This window comes from Hyperolius riggenbachi, chromosome 4 (assembly GCF_040937935.1).
Source record: "Hyperolius riggenbachi isolate aHypRig1 chromosome 4, aHypRig1.pri, whole genome shotgun sequence".
Classification (NCBI taxonomy): domain Eukaryota; kingdom Metazoa; phylum Chordata; class Amphibia; order Anura; family Hyperoliidae; genus Hyperolius; species Hyperolius riggenbachi.
This window is the reverse complement of record NC_090649.1, coordinates 483,099,115-483,117,571: the sequence shown is the minus strand read 5'-3', so window position 1 is coordinate 483,117,571 and position 18,457 is coordinate 483,099,115. Positions and strand designations below refer to the sequence as shown.

At 45.7% G+C, this 18,457-nt stretch overlaps 1 long non-coding RNA gene across 2 annotated transcripts in view; it reads right to left on the bottom strand.

Annotated features, from left to right (window-relative positions):
- Positions 1–304: 304 nt before the first annotated feature.
- LOC137571014 (uncharacterized) overlaps positions 305–18,457 on the bottom strand; it is a 37,940-nt gene continuing 19,787 nt past the window's right edge. For both annotated transcript variants that reach the window (XR_011031280.1, XR_011031281.1), the window contains exon 2: positions 305–655. This is a non-coding gene — a long non-coding RNA (uncharacterized lncRNA). The remainder of the gene's footprint in view (positions 656–18,457) is intronic.

Here is an 18,457-nt window from a genome sequence, read left to right as displayed (position 1 = left end):
ACACGATCGGGGGCTAAAGCGACAGCAAGACAGGCTTAAGCTGAAGCTATGAAAACCCAAGGAAACCCTGCAGGAAGCAGATCTTTATACTGAGGTCATCCAATGGGAGCAGACATGCAGATTCCCACACAGGTGAATGATAATCAGTCACAAGCTGACAGCAGGGAAAGACAGACAAAGCTATGCAACTTGCATGGAAATAGATCAGAACTGCCTGAGCTGCAGCACTACTACTTCCAGTAATAGCTGCTGCAGCAGCGATCATTACACCAGGAAACCGTCCATGCATAATTACAGACGTAAGTAAGTAATTTCCATGTGTATTACGCCTTGTATAAACATTGTTATTAGTTTCTTGTCCGAGTACCAATCCACTTTAAGCTGTGTTGAAATAAACTGGTAAACATTTTATTAGAAGTGTAAAAACAAAATATGGAATGCGTTTATAAGAAAAGCATATACAAAAGATGTTCCATCGGAGATAGTTGTGTGATTGTTGGCTGTGGTGATGTCATAGGGGCAAAGGCCGATGCTGAGCAGACATTATTCCCGGAACTCATCTGCATGGCGGTGTATACAATGGTGTTCTATATTCATATCTGTTTACTGTGTGGCTGAAGATTAGATGTAGACAAGGCCTCAGTTCCTTTTTCTTCTGTGAAATAAATACAGTGCCGGGTTAGAGAATCTTTTTGGCAGAATACAACATTAACGGTAACTCAGCACCTGATTTTTAAAAAAATATATAAAATGAATACCCCTAAGAGAGGTTTGTAATAGAGAGTACCGTTGGGAGGGGCAGAGTTGGGGCGATCAGCATTACTTAAAGAGTGACTCTGTAACAAAAATTACAACGTTTTTTCTACCATCCTACAAGTTCCTAAACCTGTTCTAATGTGCTCTGGCTTACTGCAGCACTTTCTACTATCACCGTCTCTGTAATAAATCAATGTATCTTTCCCCTGTCAGACTTGTCGCCCTGTGTCTGGAAGGCTGCCAACTCTTCCCTGCTGATCTGTTCCTCTATGCACACTCCAATGTGTGTGTTATTTACATAAGCCAGCAGCGTCTCTGCTATCTTATCAGTGATAGAAGAGAGCTGGATAAAAATCCTCCTCTGTTAGGCTGTGAAAGGAGCTGGGCTGTCACATACTGAGGAATTAAAGAGGAACTCCAGTGAAAATAATGTAGTAAAAAAAGTGCTTCATTTTTACCACAATTATGTATAAATGATTTAGTCAGTGTTTGCTCATTGTAAAATCTTTCCTCTCCCCGATTTACATTCTGACATTTATTACATGGTGACATTTTTACTGTGGGCAGGTTATGTAGATGCTCCTAGCTGTTTTGGCTGTTAGAGACAGCTGTAAACAGCTAATTCCTGTCTGTGAGCCTTGTTACATTGTAACAAACTGCCAAAAGTACCGCGGTACTCAGAGCTTCTTGTGGGAGGGGTTTCAGCACAAAATCAGTCATGCAGCGCCCCCTGATGGTCTGTTTGTGAAAAGCATTATATTTCTCATGTAAAAGGGGGGTATCAGCTACTGATTGGGATAAAGTTCAATTCTAGGTTGGAGTTTCTCTTTAACAACATAGGCAGAGCTGTCTGCAGGAAGCCTGTCACTTGAGTGGGTGAGAGCTGCAGGGGGACAGAAGGTAAACACACAAATGATCTCTTGAGATTCAGAAGGAAGGCTGTATACAGCCTAATTGTGTATGGATGTATTTTCTATGTGTGGACATACTGTACATCAACCTACTTCCTGTTTTGGTGGCCATTTTGTTTGTTTATAAACAAAATTTTTAAAACTGTTTTTGACTACTTTTAATGCAGCGGGGAGCGGCGAAATTGTGACAGAGGGGAATAGGAGATGTCCCCTAACGCACTGATATGTTTACTTTTGTGCGATTTTAACAATACAGATTCTCTTTAACCAAGGATTGAATTTCATCCCAAATTCCCAATCTGTAGCTGATACCCCCTTTCCTACAAGAAATCTTCTTTTCTTGATTAGATCATCAGGGAAGGGGGGGGAGGGGGGGTGTCTGTATGGCTGATATTGCGGTGAACCCCTCCCACCGTGGGATGTCAGGACTATGGTCCTGACAATTTCCTGTCTCTGAGCCTTCTTGCATTGTGGGTAATAACAGCTGTTTCCAACTGCCAAGCAACCAGTATCGTCTTCCTCTGCGCATATGTATATCTATAAAAGAAACATCCTTTCAGCCTATCGCATTGTTGGAGGTGTGGTCAGAGATAATGGCAGTTGGTGCTGTCTCTTTTTTCATGTCTACCAGTAGTAAAGATGATTGTGTGCAGGCTTATTGGGGAGCAAACAATATGAACAAATTAAGTGGTGAATATCAATAATTTCTTGATCTCTCGTCTATTAGGCTATTCTATTACCTTTTCACTTTGCAATGTATTGATTTATTTTTTCTCCTTTTCGCTATAGTTTCTCTTTAAATGAAATCTTAAAGGTAACCTGGGATGAAGGCTGTAAAAGAATTGATCCTTACCTAGGGCTTCCTCCAGACCCGGCATGACCACCGTTGCCTTCCTCGCCATTCTCCCGGGTTGCTCAGTTCGCCTGCTATCGGTGCCAGTAATCTTCTTTCAGTTGCATCAGTCAGGCAAATGGAGCCACCCGGGAGGACAGCGAGGGAGCCAGCGGTGGTCATGGGGCTGGAGGAAACCCTGAGTAAGTATCAATCCTTTATCTCAGGTTCTCTTTAAATCTTAAACAAAAAAGCAGTTTAACTTACTGGGGGTTTCTTGCCGGTAGAGTTGGGCCGAGCCTCCGATTTTAGGTTCGCGAACCGGGTTCGCGAACTTCCGCGGAAGGTTCGGTTCGCGTTAAGGTTCGCGAACCGCAATAGACTTCAATGGGGATGCGAACTTTGAAAAAAAAAAAAAATTATGCTGGCCACAAAAGTGATGGAAAAGATGTTTCAAGGGGTCTAACACCTGGAGGGGGGCATGGCGGAGTGGGATACACGCCAAAAGTCCCCGGGAAAAATCTGGATTTGACGCAAAGCAGCGTTTTAAGGGCAGAAATAACATTGAATGCTAAATGACAGGCCTAAAGTGCTTTAAAACATCTTGCATGTGTATACATCAATCAGGTAGTGTAATTAAGGTACTGCTTCACACTGACACACCAAACTCACTGTGTAACGCACCGCAAACAGCTGTTTGTGTAGTGTCGGCAGTGGCGGGTTCACTGAACAGGAATACAGTGGTGGGTTCACAGAACAGGTATGCAGTGGCAGGTTCACTGAACAGGCAGGGCCGGTTTAAGCAACAATGGGGCCCCAGGGCAAAATAAACCTGGGGGGGCCTCCCAACAGATACCCCGGAGCAAAAATCAGCATTAAGGGACCTTTTTTGCAGCTGGTATAGTCAGGGTGTGAAGTCCCAATCGGTCGGAGCTCCACATTCTGGCTACCCCAGCCTGCATGGGGGACAAGAGGCTAAAAAGTTTCAGGAGGGGGGACCCCACATAATTTATAAAAAAAAATTCCCACACTCTAAACATAAAAAAAAAATTGGAAAATAGGAAAAAAATGCCAGGGATCTTCATACAGCCATATTGCGGCTGTATAGCGATCCCTGGCCAAAGCACTGCGGCTGCGTATAGACCCCCTGGAAACCCTGTCAGGAAATTTATTGCGCTTTCGTTTGATGCATGTAAAATTACACTACCGTTAGGTTTACTACTAAAAGTGACATTTACCGCAATTAAAAGTATAAAGGGAGGGGGGACACCAAGAGCCCAATAGTGTGATATTGTATAGATGATAATTAATAATGAGTAATATAACAATTTAATACTCACAAAACCAGGGTTACCATTAGGCAACCACTGTGAAGGCAGGTGGGGAGATTAACCTGCCCCCACTCAGGATTAAAAGTCGCTCTCTGTAGATGGGAAGAAGATGGGTACAACCCTCCACCAAGGGTGGACTTAGCAATATGTAGAAGCTTTCCAAAGGCGCCAATAGAATAAAAGTCACTTAAACGAGCTTAAAACCGATGGGGCAGTGGTGGGCCTATCCCATCCATGCAGAAAAAGCAAACAAAGGAAGGACTGTGGCAGCAACAGTCAAACAACAATTTTATTTATACTCCACGGTAAAAATAGGCAACGCGTTTCACGGGCTCAATCCCGCTTCATTAGGCCAATCAAAAGGGAGCATACAGCTGAAAACAAAGTGTCAGAGGACACTTTGCCTTACACTATGTCCTCTGACACTTTGTTTTCAGCTGTATGCTCCCTTTTGATTGGCCTGATGAAGCGGGATTGAGCCCGTGAAACGCGTTGCCTATTTTTACCGTGGAGTATAAATAAAATTGTTGTTTGACTGTTGATGCCACAGTCCTTCCTTTGTTTGCTTTGTCCGCATGGATGGGATAGGCCCACCACTGCCCCATCGGTTTTAAGCTCGTTTAAGTGACTTTTATTCTATTGGCGCAATTAAAAGTATACTTTTTTCCTTCTGAACTTTAAAATCGATTTTCACAAACTATTATGTCTTTTTGAAAAATTGTTTTTTCCTCTTATTCCCAATGATCTCCTTAACATATACTGCAAATTTAGGGTTTCTAGAATTTAAGGTGGATTTGCTATTAACCATTAAAGTCGGCTGGTTTTTAAATGTGTTTTTTTTTTCCTTTGAAACTTTAAAATCGATTTTCCCAAAAACTATAAGGTCGATTTGAATTTTTTTTCCTCTTGTAGCCACTGGGGGCCCCTACATGCTCTGGGGCCCTGGGGCAGCTGCCTCCTTTGCCTCTATGGTAGCGCCGGCCCTGTGAACAGGTATACAGTGGCGGGTTCACTGAACACAACAGGTATGCAGTGGCGGGTTCACAGAACAGGTATGCAGTGGCAGGTTCACTGAACAGGTATACAGTGGCGGGTTCACTGAACACAACAGGTATGCATGCAGTGGCGGGTTCACAGAACAAGTATGCAGTGGCAGGTTCACTGAACAGGTATACAGTGGCGGGTTCACTGAACAGAACAGGTATACAGTGGCGGGTTCACAGAACAGGTATGCAGTGGTGGGTTCACAGAACAGGTATGCAGTGGCAGGTTCACTGAACAGGTATGCAGTGGTGGGTTCACAGAACAGGTATGCAGTGGTGGGTTCACAGTACAGGTATGCAGTGGTGGGTTCTCAGAACAGGTATGCAGTGGTGGGTTCACAGTACAGGTATGCAGTGGTGGATTCACAGAACAGGTATGCAGTGGTGGGTTCACAGTACAGGTATGCAGTGGTGGGTTCACAGTACAGGTATGCAGTGGTGGGTTCACAGAACAGGTATGCAGTGGTGGGTTCACAGAACAGGTATGCAGTGGTGGGTTCACAGAACAGGTATGCAGTGGCAGGTTCACTTAACAGAACAGGTATGCAGCCAGGAACAAGCTAAGCCTAACTAATCTTTCCCTATGAGAGACAGTCTGCAGCAGCTCGCCCTACTCTCACTAACGCAGGCACACGAGTGAGCGTAATGGCCGCCGCTGCATGCCTTTTATTAGGGGGGAGTGGCTCCAGGGGCTAGTGTAGCCTAATTGGCTACACTGGGCCTGCTGACTGTGATGTAGAGGGTCAAAGTTGACCCTCATGGTGCATTATGGGGCGAACCGAACTTCCGCAAAAGTTCGCCTGCGGGACGCGAACGCGAACCACTGAAGTTCGCATGGAACCGTTCGCAGGCGAACCGTTCGGCCCAACTCTACTTGCCGGCTGCCCCCTGCAGTCATCCTGTTCCAGCACCATCCTCCCGAGACCCCCCAGCGGCAACCCCCTAACAGCTGGCCTACCACGCACCTCCTCATTGCGTCCCTCATTGTATACTGCGCATGCACAGTACGGAAAAATTTCTACTGCACGTGCGCAGATCGGTCTCGGCAATGGGAGCGCGATCAGGATGTGCACTGCCTGGGGCCGCGCATGCGGAGTAGCCTACAACTGCCCACGACCAGCCAGCTTTGAAAGGGGTCGCCACTGCTCGCTGGAGGGTCCCGGAAGGATGGGGCGGGCACAGGATGACTGCAGGGGGCTGCAAGAAGTTCAACTGCTTTTTTTTACGTAACAAAATGTTTTACTTAAAGGGAACCTAAACTGAGAAGGGTATGGATTTTTCATTTAAAAATAATACCGGTTGCCTGACTCTCCTGCTGATCCTGTGTCTCTAATACTTTTAGCCAGAGCCCCTGAACAAGCATGCAGATCAGGTGCTCTGACTGAAGTCAGACTGGATTAGCTGCATGCTTGTTTCAGGTGTGTGATTCAGCCACTGCTGCAGCCAAAGAGATCAGCAGGACTGCCAGGCAAATGGTATTGTTTAACAAGAAACATCTATATCTATCCTCCTTCTCCTAAAAATGACTTGTTTTAGATGTCCCACAGTTTTATTTTATATTTAAATCTAGTTTCTACGTTTTTACTGTTTCATTGTTTCTGCTCAATAACCTCTTCATTTAAGTATGCCAGAGCTCAAATCTATGAATTATTGACTCTTTTTATCTCTTTCCTGCTTCCCCCTCCCCCCCATTGTATTATGAGAGCAGCACAAGTTTTTATTGCCCTTATGGAAGGCTGTTGATCTACCTCTGTCAAAAAAGTTAATCATCTGTACGGACTGAACTGCATGGCTTTTATATGCCAACATACTGGTTTGAATAGCAGTGGCACACAGAGAACCGTCACTTTGGCAAGTACAACAAACAACATTTGTAAAGTGTTTTTTCTTATTTCTTTGTTATTCTTACTTTTTTCAAATTGAAACGTCTGACTAAAAATAAACAGAACAACGGAATGTTATCAAAGTGAGCTTATACAAAATGAAAGTTATTTGACCATCAATACATTTTCAGCCTTTCATTTTATATAAATGGTTTAGTTGTGAATATTACTGTGGAATGTAGGATACTTATCAGTAAAGATCGCCATCTAGAGTTGAAATTAGATATTGCAGCACCAAGTTCTGGTTTCAGGTACCAGCAAACATGGAATACAGGCAGTCCTCTGCTTACAAACAGGTTACGTAGCGGGAGACTGTAAGTTTTTAACCACTTGAGTACCAGCACCCTCTGCCCCCTTAAGGACCAGAGGGTGCTGGTACAGTAAACCGCCACTTCCCGACGAATCGCCGCAATGATCCACCGCTCCCGAGTCCCGCCAGTCACGCCGCTCTGTCCCCGCCGCAGGCTGCTCTCTCTGCTGTCGCTATGACGGCAGAGCTCTGTGCGCCGGTCAGGAGCGGGTTTCATTGGCTGCTGACCCTGTCACTCCATGTAAGCCAATGGGAACGGCTCCTGCCCGGCTCACAGCACTCTGCCGTCATAGAGGCGGCAGGGCAACGCATTGCGGCGGGGATAGAGCAGCGACAGCGGCAGGGGCGCGCGATGAATGGGACGTAGAGCTTACGTCCGGTCAGAACCACAGCGCCCCCTGCCCGCCGTAGATTTCAACTACGTCGGTCCGCAGGTAGTTAAGTTGAATTTGTTTGTAAATTGAGTACTGTGTTGAATGATGAAACATGAATAAATGACTTACTTTCATACAACTCTGGATTTAGACATATAGTATAAACTGTTTTTTTGCGTTTGTTTTTTAAAGTAAATGGAAAGTGACTAAAAAAAAAAAAAAAAAAAGAAAAAGATATACTTATCTACGGAGAGAGAAGGCGGTGGGTCCTATAGAGCCTTCTCCTCTCTATAGAGCCGCTCCCCCCCGTTGTGTGTATTCGACCAACTGGTCAAATACACATCCATGACTTTGGAAACTCAGTGCTTCTGAAGGCGGGGCTGTACTGCACATGCGTGAGTGCGCTTGCACACGCACTCACGCATGCGCAGTACAGAGCCACTTGTCTTCTGAAGCACTCAAAGGCGGCAATTTAAATGGTGGTGGTGGCACTGGAACGAGGGGAACAAGAGAGGACAGTTTGAAGTCACTTTACATATTTTAAACAACTTATAACATTTTATACAATACTGTAACATTTAAAAACAAAAATATGAAATAAAAAAAGTATATTGTGTACATGAAGATAACTTTGTTTGTATCTCTGAAACATGGTACTTAAGTGGTTTGTAAGTAGGGGACTGTCTGTACAGATATTAAATCATCCTGTATGTATGTGGAGAAAAATATATAACTTTACAATGGTCTAATCACATTGGGGATCATGACACCAGCTGATTAATTAATTCATTACTTATTTACTGTGAGTTTACTGGGGGTGAAAATGAATTTAGGATTTGAGGGAACATCTGCCTAGTGATGCTTTTGGGCGATCTATGTCATTGCTTTTTTTTTAAAGTTAAACATCTGAGTAAAAAATAAATTGAAATATGGAATGTTAACAACGTGAGCTTATGCAAAATTAAAGTTATTTGGGCATCACTGAACTAGCCTTTCTTTTTCTATTGAATGGTTTAGCAATTCTCAATATTTACTGCACGTGGAATACTTCCTAGTAGAGATCACCATCTAGTGTTAAAATAAGATATTGCAGCACCAAGTTCCATGCTTCAGCTATTAAACTTCAGAATACTGTACAGGTATAAAATCCTCCTGTAAAAAATGTCTCTGTTATAGTGAATAGTAAAAAAAAATTAAACCTATACGCCTTTAAATGAAATCAGAATTTGCATGAAACAAAAAAAGTTTTGTAAAAGTAATACCTGTCAAGGACCGCAAGGGCCGATCCTTGATTGGGTCAATCGCTCAGAGTCAGAAACTTAGTCTCGCTGTCACTTTGCGCATAGATGCCCATATGTGAATACGCAATCTGTAAGCAGACTAGCCAAGAGGAGCGTTCTGACTCCAAAGGATTCACCACACACATACAATTCAAATGCTTGCCACCACGTGTGAGTCAGCGCACGACTAACTATTTAACACACTGAGAACACTGTAACTTAATCCTTAGCTGTATGCAGGGATCGGCGCCAGATCTGTCTATTCAAGCATACGGGTTGTAGATGCAAAATACCATAGAACACAAGGTAACGCTTTCGGAGGAGCAAGTACAATTGTGTATGTTCAGGAACAGGTCATAATCGCTAAAATGATTTTTAAACGTTTTACTAACAAAAATGCAATACACACATTTAGATACACTAATTAACATATAAATACAAAGCTTGAAATAAAAGGGAAATTACAGTGAGGTTTACTTAGCTTAGAAGTTCTTGTGGGGATATTGAGTGAAATAAAGTCCAGTTCAAATGCAGGCATTGATCTCAAAAGTTCTTATATGACGTGCGTCCGGTCCTCCTAGGGCGCATGCCTGGAGAAAGTTCTTTGTCGGCGGAATTTTGGAAGACAAAGATGGTGGCTGAGGGTCCAGTTTTTTATAAAATCTGCCTTGGTGGGCTGTCTTTTAGTAAAAGATGGGCGTTTCTACCTCCTGCGGAGCAGGATAGGCAGGGTTTTGTACAACCACAGAATGACACAATTTACCAATAACCTGAGCCAGGGCCGGGCCGAGGCATAGGCTGCAGAGGCTCCAGCCTCAGGGCGCAGTGTAGGAGGGGGCGCACAATTCATTCAGCTGTCATTCCTAATTGTGTTTGAAGCAGAAAGAAATAAGAAAAGGGGATACATGGCAGTGACTGCAAGCCAGATAACTAGAGATTAAGGTGTTGGTGAGGTTGTGGGCCCTGTGGCGCCTCTTAGTCTAATAGCAATCAGTGTTTGATGGCTCGGGTGGCAGGGATGGAGGGGTGCACTTTGGTGTCTCAGCCTTGGGTGTTGGAGGACCTTGTCCCGGCTCTGACCTGAGCCATTTCTGTCTGTATTGGCGCACAGCGAATCCGAGGGCAGATTTGTAACCTGCGGCCGATGTTTGATCAAATGAGACTAAATTTGGATAGGTTATCCTGTGTGGTCAGCGAACGCTGAATAACTCGGTTTCTATAGTCGTTAGAATGCCATAAGTTAACAGAGTTATTATTCTAATTTTTAGAAACTGGGAAAATGTATTTGTTTTCTGTCCGTGATAACTCCATCTCGAGTTATTATTAATACATGGGATGTTCCTATTGTCTAAATTCACTTTTCGGAGGGAAATTTTTAGTGGGAAGTTCTTTTTTAAAACTGCCTTTGAGGACAATCTCTGGTTACTAATGAAAGGACCATTTGCTCTCACTTAGGTGTGAAGTGGGTGAGGAACTCTGCTCACATTCAGTGTGGGTGATGGTGAGAAAGCAAAAGAAGACAGGAGAGAAAAAAAGTCCATTTAGCTCTGCTGGATTACACGGAAATCATTGGCGATTACGCACGACTTTCCATATCGTGCATGACAATACCTTTTAATGGCTAACTGATAAATTATTTTAAATTATGCACATTTTTTGGGATCTATTCCATTTCTTCAGGCATATTTCCATATGTTAGCTGAAGTAAAACACTGATGCAGGCAAATAGAAAACACGTTAGATGGTAGTTGTGCTGGTTACTGTTTAGCAGTTAGATGTCAGGTGATCAGCAGGCTGGAGCCATTGAGTTCATGCAAGCAAACATGAAATCAAGCAGGTTTCTGAAGATCATGACACCAAGTCAATCAGGTTACATAAGGTGTCATGAATCTCATTCCACAATGTAAATCTTCTGTTAATGTCTTAAACATTTTCATCAATTTGGACTCAGAAATCTTTCTTGATTGTTCCTTTTTGAAGTTACCCTTAAAGAGAACCTGTACTGAGTAAAATTATTTAAAATAAACACTCGAGGTAACTTCAAATGAACATTGCATAGTTACCTTGCCATCAATTCCTCTCAGAAGCTCACCATTTTCTTCTGACAATGATCCCTTCCAGTTCTGACAACATTTTGTCAGAACTGAAATATAGCAGTTGCTCTCAGTTATATATATCAGTTGCTGTCAGTTATATATCAGTTGCTGTCAGTTACAGCTGAGAGGAGAACTGATGTGTCCATGTTTCCCTATTGCTCAAATGGGCGATGTTACAGTTTAACTGTGTGCTTGACCAGAAAGCTGTTATGGTGTAATGGCCATTTTCAAAATGGAGGTCGGAGATGGAGGATCACAGTGGACAAACAGGGTGCAGGAGAGGAAGAAGAGATTGAGGAGTGGACTACACAGGAGGTAAGTATGACTTGTGTATGCTTATTTTGACTTTTAATTTTCAGTTCAGGTTTTCTTTAAGAATAAGTACTTTGAGACCTTGCATGCTGTGTCCTGATTCACAGAAGAGTTGGGCCACTGGTGTGTCCATTTTACCCTCATTGATTTTAAAGCGGTGATGGTTCATTCTTGTGCGTCGTTTTAGTCTTTGGAGGTAAGAGATGAGGGTGAAAGGAGTCATGTTTTTAGTGGGATCTCTGTCTAATTATGATTTTGGGAGGAGTCATGAATGGTACGGAAGTCATGCGCAACTGTAACCGATTTAGTATTGTCCCATCGCAGCTGTATTGTCAACTTCTCTTTTATGTGTAACACATAAACCTTTTTTTTCTCTTTCCTCTCTCTTGAATAGAACAGTCTTCACATGTTGCTGATCACACCTTTATGTCAACACCAAACGGTCTGTTCACTTGAAACCATATTTAAATCTCCCTCCATTTCTGAGCTGAGGACAATGTACAATAAAAAAAAACATTTTTTTTTTCTCAGAATGGATTATAAGAGACAAAAGGCAAATATATCAACGCGCTTTGAAAAAACAGGGCAATGTCTAGTTAAAATTATAACATTCTAGATGATTCTAGTTAAAATTATAACATTCTATGGACAGCATGGTGGCGTAGTGGTTAGCGCTCTTGCCTTGCATCGCTGGGTCCCCGGTTCGCACCCCAGCCAGGTCAGCATCTGCAAGGGCACTCTGATTTCCTCCCACATCCCAAAAACATACAGATAATTTAATTGGCTTCCCCCCTAAATTGGCCCTACACTGCAATACATTCACTACACAATATAGACATTAGAGATGGCCCGAACCTCCAATTTTAGGTTCGCGGACTTGTGATCTTTCGCAAAGCGCAATAGACTTCAATGAGGAGGCGAACTTTGAAAACTAGAAACATTTATGCTGGCCATGAAAGTGATGGAAAAGATGTTTCCAGGGGTCTAACATCTGAGTTTTTGCATGGATAAGTGGGATAGATGCCAAAAGTCCCGGGGAAAAATCTGGATTTGACGCAAAGCAGCGTTTTAAGGGCAGAAATCACATTGAATTATTTATTACAGGCCTGTTTTTTGGTAGCCACTCCCATCCCCAGCTGAACTGTTTTCTCAATTTCTAATTGAGAATCACTTCCATTTCAGCCATGGCAGCTATCATACCTATTTAAACGCTGCAAGAAGGTCACTTGTGGCCTAGGTCATTTGGTGCCTGTAACGATCGGTGGGCGCAGAGAGTATCTGATTACCGGTGATCTGCAGTATCGCCGGAAATACAGATATATACCAGATTATAAGTGATCTGCAGTCTCACCGATAATCCGATATACAAACTAACCTCTGTTCGCCTGAGTAGAGTGTAGTGTTTTGGTGTAACAGTAACACTAGGAGGCCTAGGCCTCAGTGCAGCAAGGAGAACTGCACGGATTCCTTCCGCAGACCTGAGCTCTCCAAGACGGGAGGAGTCAGACTGACAGTAGGAAGGAAAGTCCGAGAGTGACACTCAGGAAGAAGTGTCACTAACAGGACTGGGAACCGCCTCCAATCGTGAGGTCGGTTCTCGAGGTCAGACAAGCCAGGTCGTACACACACGGACAGATAAAGTACAAATACAGTAGGCAAAGGCGGAGTCAAAGTACAGGCAGGGTTCGGCAACGGGGTATCAGATATATCGGGGTACAAAATCAGGAGGCAGAAACAGAGTCTAGGAACGAGCCGAGGTTCGGCAACAGAGAATCAGAAATATCGAGGTACAAGGTCAGAGTTCAGGAGGATAGTCGAGGCAGGCAAAAGTCATAACATATAATCACAATCAAACTAGTACTTTAGCTATCAAATATCTAGCTAAGTGTAGGATTACAGCTCCAGCTGGTCCCGGCACACTTCAGGATCTGACTACGGATCTGGGTGCTCCCACGTATGTGATCGCACGCCAGACAAAGAGCAAGTGAACAACCAGCAGTATATATACTCTAGGACCTTTCCAGGACCTCCCTAATTGCTGGTCCAATGAGAGCAGTGGAATTTGTCAGCTGACCCAGCTGGTCAGCCGACACCCTTCTAACTGCTATTTAAACTCTGCCTCTCTGCTCGCGCGCGTGTAAGTCTGAATCTTGGTGGACTATCAGTCCCAGCCACACCAGTACTGTCATGCAATGTATCTAGTGCGGGAGCCGCCTCTGATGCGGATTCCGCCGCACTGCCTATGCGGCATGCGGCGTTTTTTCCGCGTTGTGACGCCATGCTGGACGCGGAAACAGCCGCCTCACCTCGAGAGATGGCGGCTTTTCCGCGTTTCCTTACAGTGCCATTTAATTCCTAAGTGCCATTTATTACAAAGTGCTTTGCAACAACTTACCAAGAATTTACCAAGAATTCACCCAGGAATTCAAACAGGAATCAACAGCCAAAGGACTCTGCTGGAAACTACTACTCTGCATCCACAACTGCCTCCAATGCTGTTGCTCAAAATGCCACTGCTGGACATATGTTGAACTACCAAGTAGACTCTTTATGTACACAGGTTTGCTTGCACTAACTGCATACTCATATAAACTGTTTAGGAGTTGGAAATTTCCTGCTGATAATCATTGACACTTACCATGTTTACTGCACTTTTTCTTATGTTCTGCCTGTCTGCAAACATCTACAAGTTGCATTGCAATATGCATCCTCCCAGTGTACCTCACTCCATATTCATTTCATCTGCTCTGCTTTGCTCACCTTACTCAGCTTTTCATGAACTGTTAGCTCTCCTGAAATCTCTCTCTCCCTCCAGCAGCTCAAAAACCTCACAAACATTTAAATCCCATTCACATTTGCTTACTCTCTCCCTCCTACTCTTACTTGCTGCTGGTGATATATCGCCTAACCCTGGGCCACAGCCTGCTGCCAGACAAGCATCCCCTGCTGACCCGCTTCACAGCTCTCTGTCCACAAATAACTTCAACACCCATCCTTGCCCCAACCTCATTTCCATCCATCCCACTCACAAGCACATGCTCCCCCTACCCTGCGGTCTCTGGAATGCCAGATCCGTCCGCAATAAACTTACAGCAGTCCACAACCTCTTCCTCTCCAAATCCCTCACCATCCTCGCACTCACTGAGACATGGCTCACCCCCTCTGACTCTGCCGCAGAGGCTGCCCTCTCATACGGGGGGCTTCACCTCAGTCACACCCCCAGACCAGACAACAGGACCGAGGGAGGGGTGGGTCTGCTCCTCTCCCCATCCTGCACATTCCGTGTCCTCACTCCACCTTCCTCCCTACAATTCACATCATTTGAGGCCCACACTATCCGCCTCTACAATCCCCTCCCAGCCATTGTTGCAGTCTTATACCGCCCTCCGGGCTCCACACGACAATTTCTCGACAACCTTGCCTCCTGGCTCCCACACATCCTCTCCTCTGACCTCCCCACCATCATCCTCGGGGATTTCAATATACCCATCAATGAACCCAAGAACTCTGTTGCGACCCGGCTACTCACCATAGCCAACTCACATGGCCTAGTACAACACACCAACGCCCCCACTCACACTGCACGTCACACTCTCGACCTTATATTCACTAAATCCACCACCATTGCAGACCTCGACATCGCACCATTTCCACCCTCAGACCATTACCTTCTCGTCTTCAACCTCCTCACGGAAGGCACCTCCAAACTACCCGCCCACCCACCTGGTCGATGGCAGCGAGACCTACGCAAGCTCAACCCTGGCGTCCTTGCTGACTCCCTCCATGGCCTATCCTCCACTCTCCCCACCCTAACCTGTCCTAATCTTGCTGCAGCTCAGTATCACCAAATTCTCTCATCAGCCCTAGAGAAAGCTGCTCCACCAATATTCCGCCGCAACCGACCCCCTAACCCCCAGCCCTGGCGCACTACCCATACTCGCAACCTCCAGAGGGAAACACGCGCCACTGAACGAAAATGGCGGAAAACTCGACTAAACCAGGATTTCCTACAGTGCAAGACTAACCTGCAGCAGTTCCACACTGCCCTTGCTCATGCGAAGCAGGAATACTTTACCAAGCTCATCGGAGCACAAGCTTCCAATCCCCGGTGTCTTTTTAGCACCTTCAACTCCCTGCTTAAACCCACCCCCCCACCTTCTGTTTCCTCCCTCTCTGCCACAGATTTAGCCACCCACTTCACCAACAAAATAGTCTCCATCCGTCAGGAAATATCCAATCTTCAATCTTCACCTCCCACCTGCTCACAACCTACTCCTTCTCCACCCTATCCTCCCCTCACCTCCTTCACTCCTACTACCACTGAGGAGGTCAACCACCTACTGCAGACTTCCCATACCACTACCTCCCCCCTTGACCCTATCCCTTCTGATCTACTTCAGCCTCACTTCACGGATCTGGCCCCAGTCCTCACTACCATGTTCAACCTCTCCCTATCCACAGGCACCTTCCCCTCAGACTTCAAGCAGGCCACTGTACTGCCTCTGCTCAAGAAACCCTCCCTCGACCCCTCGCTACCCTCCAACTACCGCCCGATCTCCCTCCTCCCCTTTGCCTCAAAACTCCTTGAGCGTCTGGTTCACAAACGCCTGACCCAGTACCTCAATGCCAACTCACTACTAGACCCACTGCAATCTGGATTTCGGCCTGCCCACTCAACCGAAACGGCTCTCACCAAAGTGGTCAATGACCTTGCCTTAGCTAAAGCTGAAGGTAAATACACCATTCTCCTCCTCCTTGACCTTTCAGCAGCTTTTGATACAGTAGATCATCCCCTACTCCTCCAGTCCCTCCAATCCATGGGCATTCACGATCTCGCCCTGACCTGGCTTTCATCCTACCTCTCCAACCGCTCCTTCATGACCTCCTTCAATGAGTCCTCGTCCACCCCCAACCACCTCTCAGTGGGAGTCCCCCAAGGCTCGGTCCTTGGCCCCCTACTGTTCTCCCTATACACATCCTCCATTGGCAAGGTTATCTCCTCCATGGGTTTTAACTATCATCTGTATGCAGATGACACCCAAATCTATCTCCACACCCCTGACATATCCACCACTACCATGGACAAGGTCTCCTCCTGCCTACCTGCCATCTCCTCCTGGATGTCCGCTAGCTTCCTAAAACTAAATCTAGACAAAACGGAATTTATGATCTTCCCACCCCGGTCATCCCTGGACCTCCCAGATGTGCAGGTCACTGTTAACCACACTACTATTCACCCTACCTCTCAAGCCCGCTGTCTGGGTGTCACCCTGGACTCCGCACTCTCCTTCACTCCCCACATCCAAAACCTCACAAAGTCCTGCAACTTCCACCTTCGTAACATCTGTAAGATTCGCCCTTTCCTGACCCCTGCCACCACCAAACTCCTCATCCATGCCCTCATAATTTCCCGCCTCGACTACTGCAATGCCCTTCTGTCTGGACTCCCTAAGACCCGAATAGCCCCACTGCAGTCCATCATGAATGCGGCTGCCAGAATTATCCACTCCTCCCATCGCTCCACCAGGGCGGCTCCCCTCCGTGAATCCCTCCACTGGCTTCCTATCCAGTCCAGAATCAGATTCAAGATATTGTGTCTGACCTACAAATCCATCCACAAAACCTGTCCAACCTACATTTCTGATCTTACTCAGAGATACACACCAAGCCGCTCACTCCGCTCCTCCAATGAACTTCGCCTGACCGTCCCCCGCATCACCCAGTCCCATGCACGCCTCCAAGACTTCTCAAGAGCCGCTCCGACACTATGGAACTCCCTACCTCCACCCATTAGGGCAGCCCCCTCCTTCAACACCTTCAAGAAGGCCCTCAAAACTCACCTTTTCACTCTTGCCTACCACCCCTCACAATTGCTCTAAACCCACAGCCGAACTCTGGTCCCCTACCTCTCGTGTCCCTACCTCTCCCTCTAGATTGTAAGCCTTTGGGCAGGGTCCTCACTCCTTTTGTGTCCTACCTATTCATGCACCTCTATTACTGTGCACCCATGCTATGCATTTGAGTGAACCTAACTTGCCTAACTCCATGCTCCCATCCAGTGACTGACTAAGCATTACCTTGTACTCATACTGTGCTGTGTGATCTGGTTTTCTTGTATTCCTGTATTGTCATATTGCTGTTTGTCACCCCTAAATATTGTCTGTAACCTAAATTAATGTCCAGCGCTGCGTAATATGTTGGCGCTTTATAAATACAACAAATAAATAATAAATAAAATAAATAATTGAATGCTAAATTGCAGGCCTAAAGTGCTTTAAAACATCTTGCATGTGTATACATCAATCAGGGAGTGTAATTAGAGTACTGCTTCGCAATGACACACAAAACTCACTGTGTAATGCACCGCAAAGAGTTGTTTGTGTTGTGACGGCCGTGCTAGACTAGTGAGCACCATGGCGAGAGTGCAGGCGATATCAGTTTTCAAGCCCATATGGTCGCCAGGCTGAGGTAGCTCAATAACAGAACAACAGTGACTGTCTAGCTGATTGAATTTGGTCTGTCCACAATGAAGCAACGACCTTATTATCTTTGGTGTGCCACCCCCGAGACACTCATATAGCTGGCGGTTATTGCTTCATTGTTATACGCAAGCCCCTTCACCGTGGCAAGGTAACGATCACGAAGGGGAATTGACACATGTACATGCCTTTTGTTTTGTTGTTACAGCCACAGTGCAGCCAGACAAAAGCGGCCTGCAGGCAGAGATGCTGTGTGGGGACCGAATTAGTCATGGGGCAGGCATTCACACTGCGTGCAGGCAGAGATGCTGTGTGAGGGGACTGACTTAGTCTTCGGGTGGGCAGTAGCCCTCCGGGATCGATGCCTCATTCATTTTGATAAAGGTGAGGTACTGAACACTTTTGTGACTTAGGCGACTTCTCTTCTCAGTGACAATGCCTCCAGCTGCGCTGAAGGTCCTTTCTGACAGGACACTTGAGGCAGGGCAAGACAGGAGTTGGATGGCAAATTGGGACAGCTCTGGCCACAGGTCAAGCCTGCGCACCCAGTAGTCCAAGGGTTCATCGCTGCTCACAGTGTCTACATCCACACTTAAGGCCAGGTAGTCGGCTACCTGCTGGTCCAGGCGTTGGTGGAGGGTGGATCCGGAAGCGCTAAGGTGAGGCGTTGGACTAAAGAATGTCCGCATGTCCGATATCACCATGAGATCGCTGGAGCGTCCTGTCCTTGCCTGCGTGGACATGGGAGAAGGATTACTGGCAGTGGTACCTTTATTGCATTGTGCTGTGACATCACCCTTAAATGCATTGTAAAGCATAGTTGCCAGCTTGTTCTGCAAGTGCTGCATCC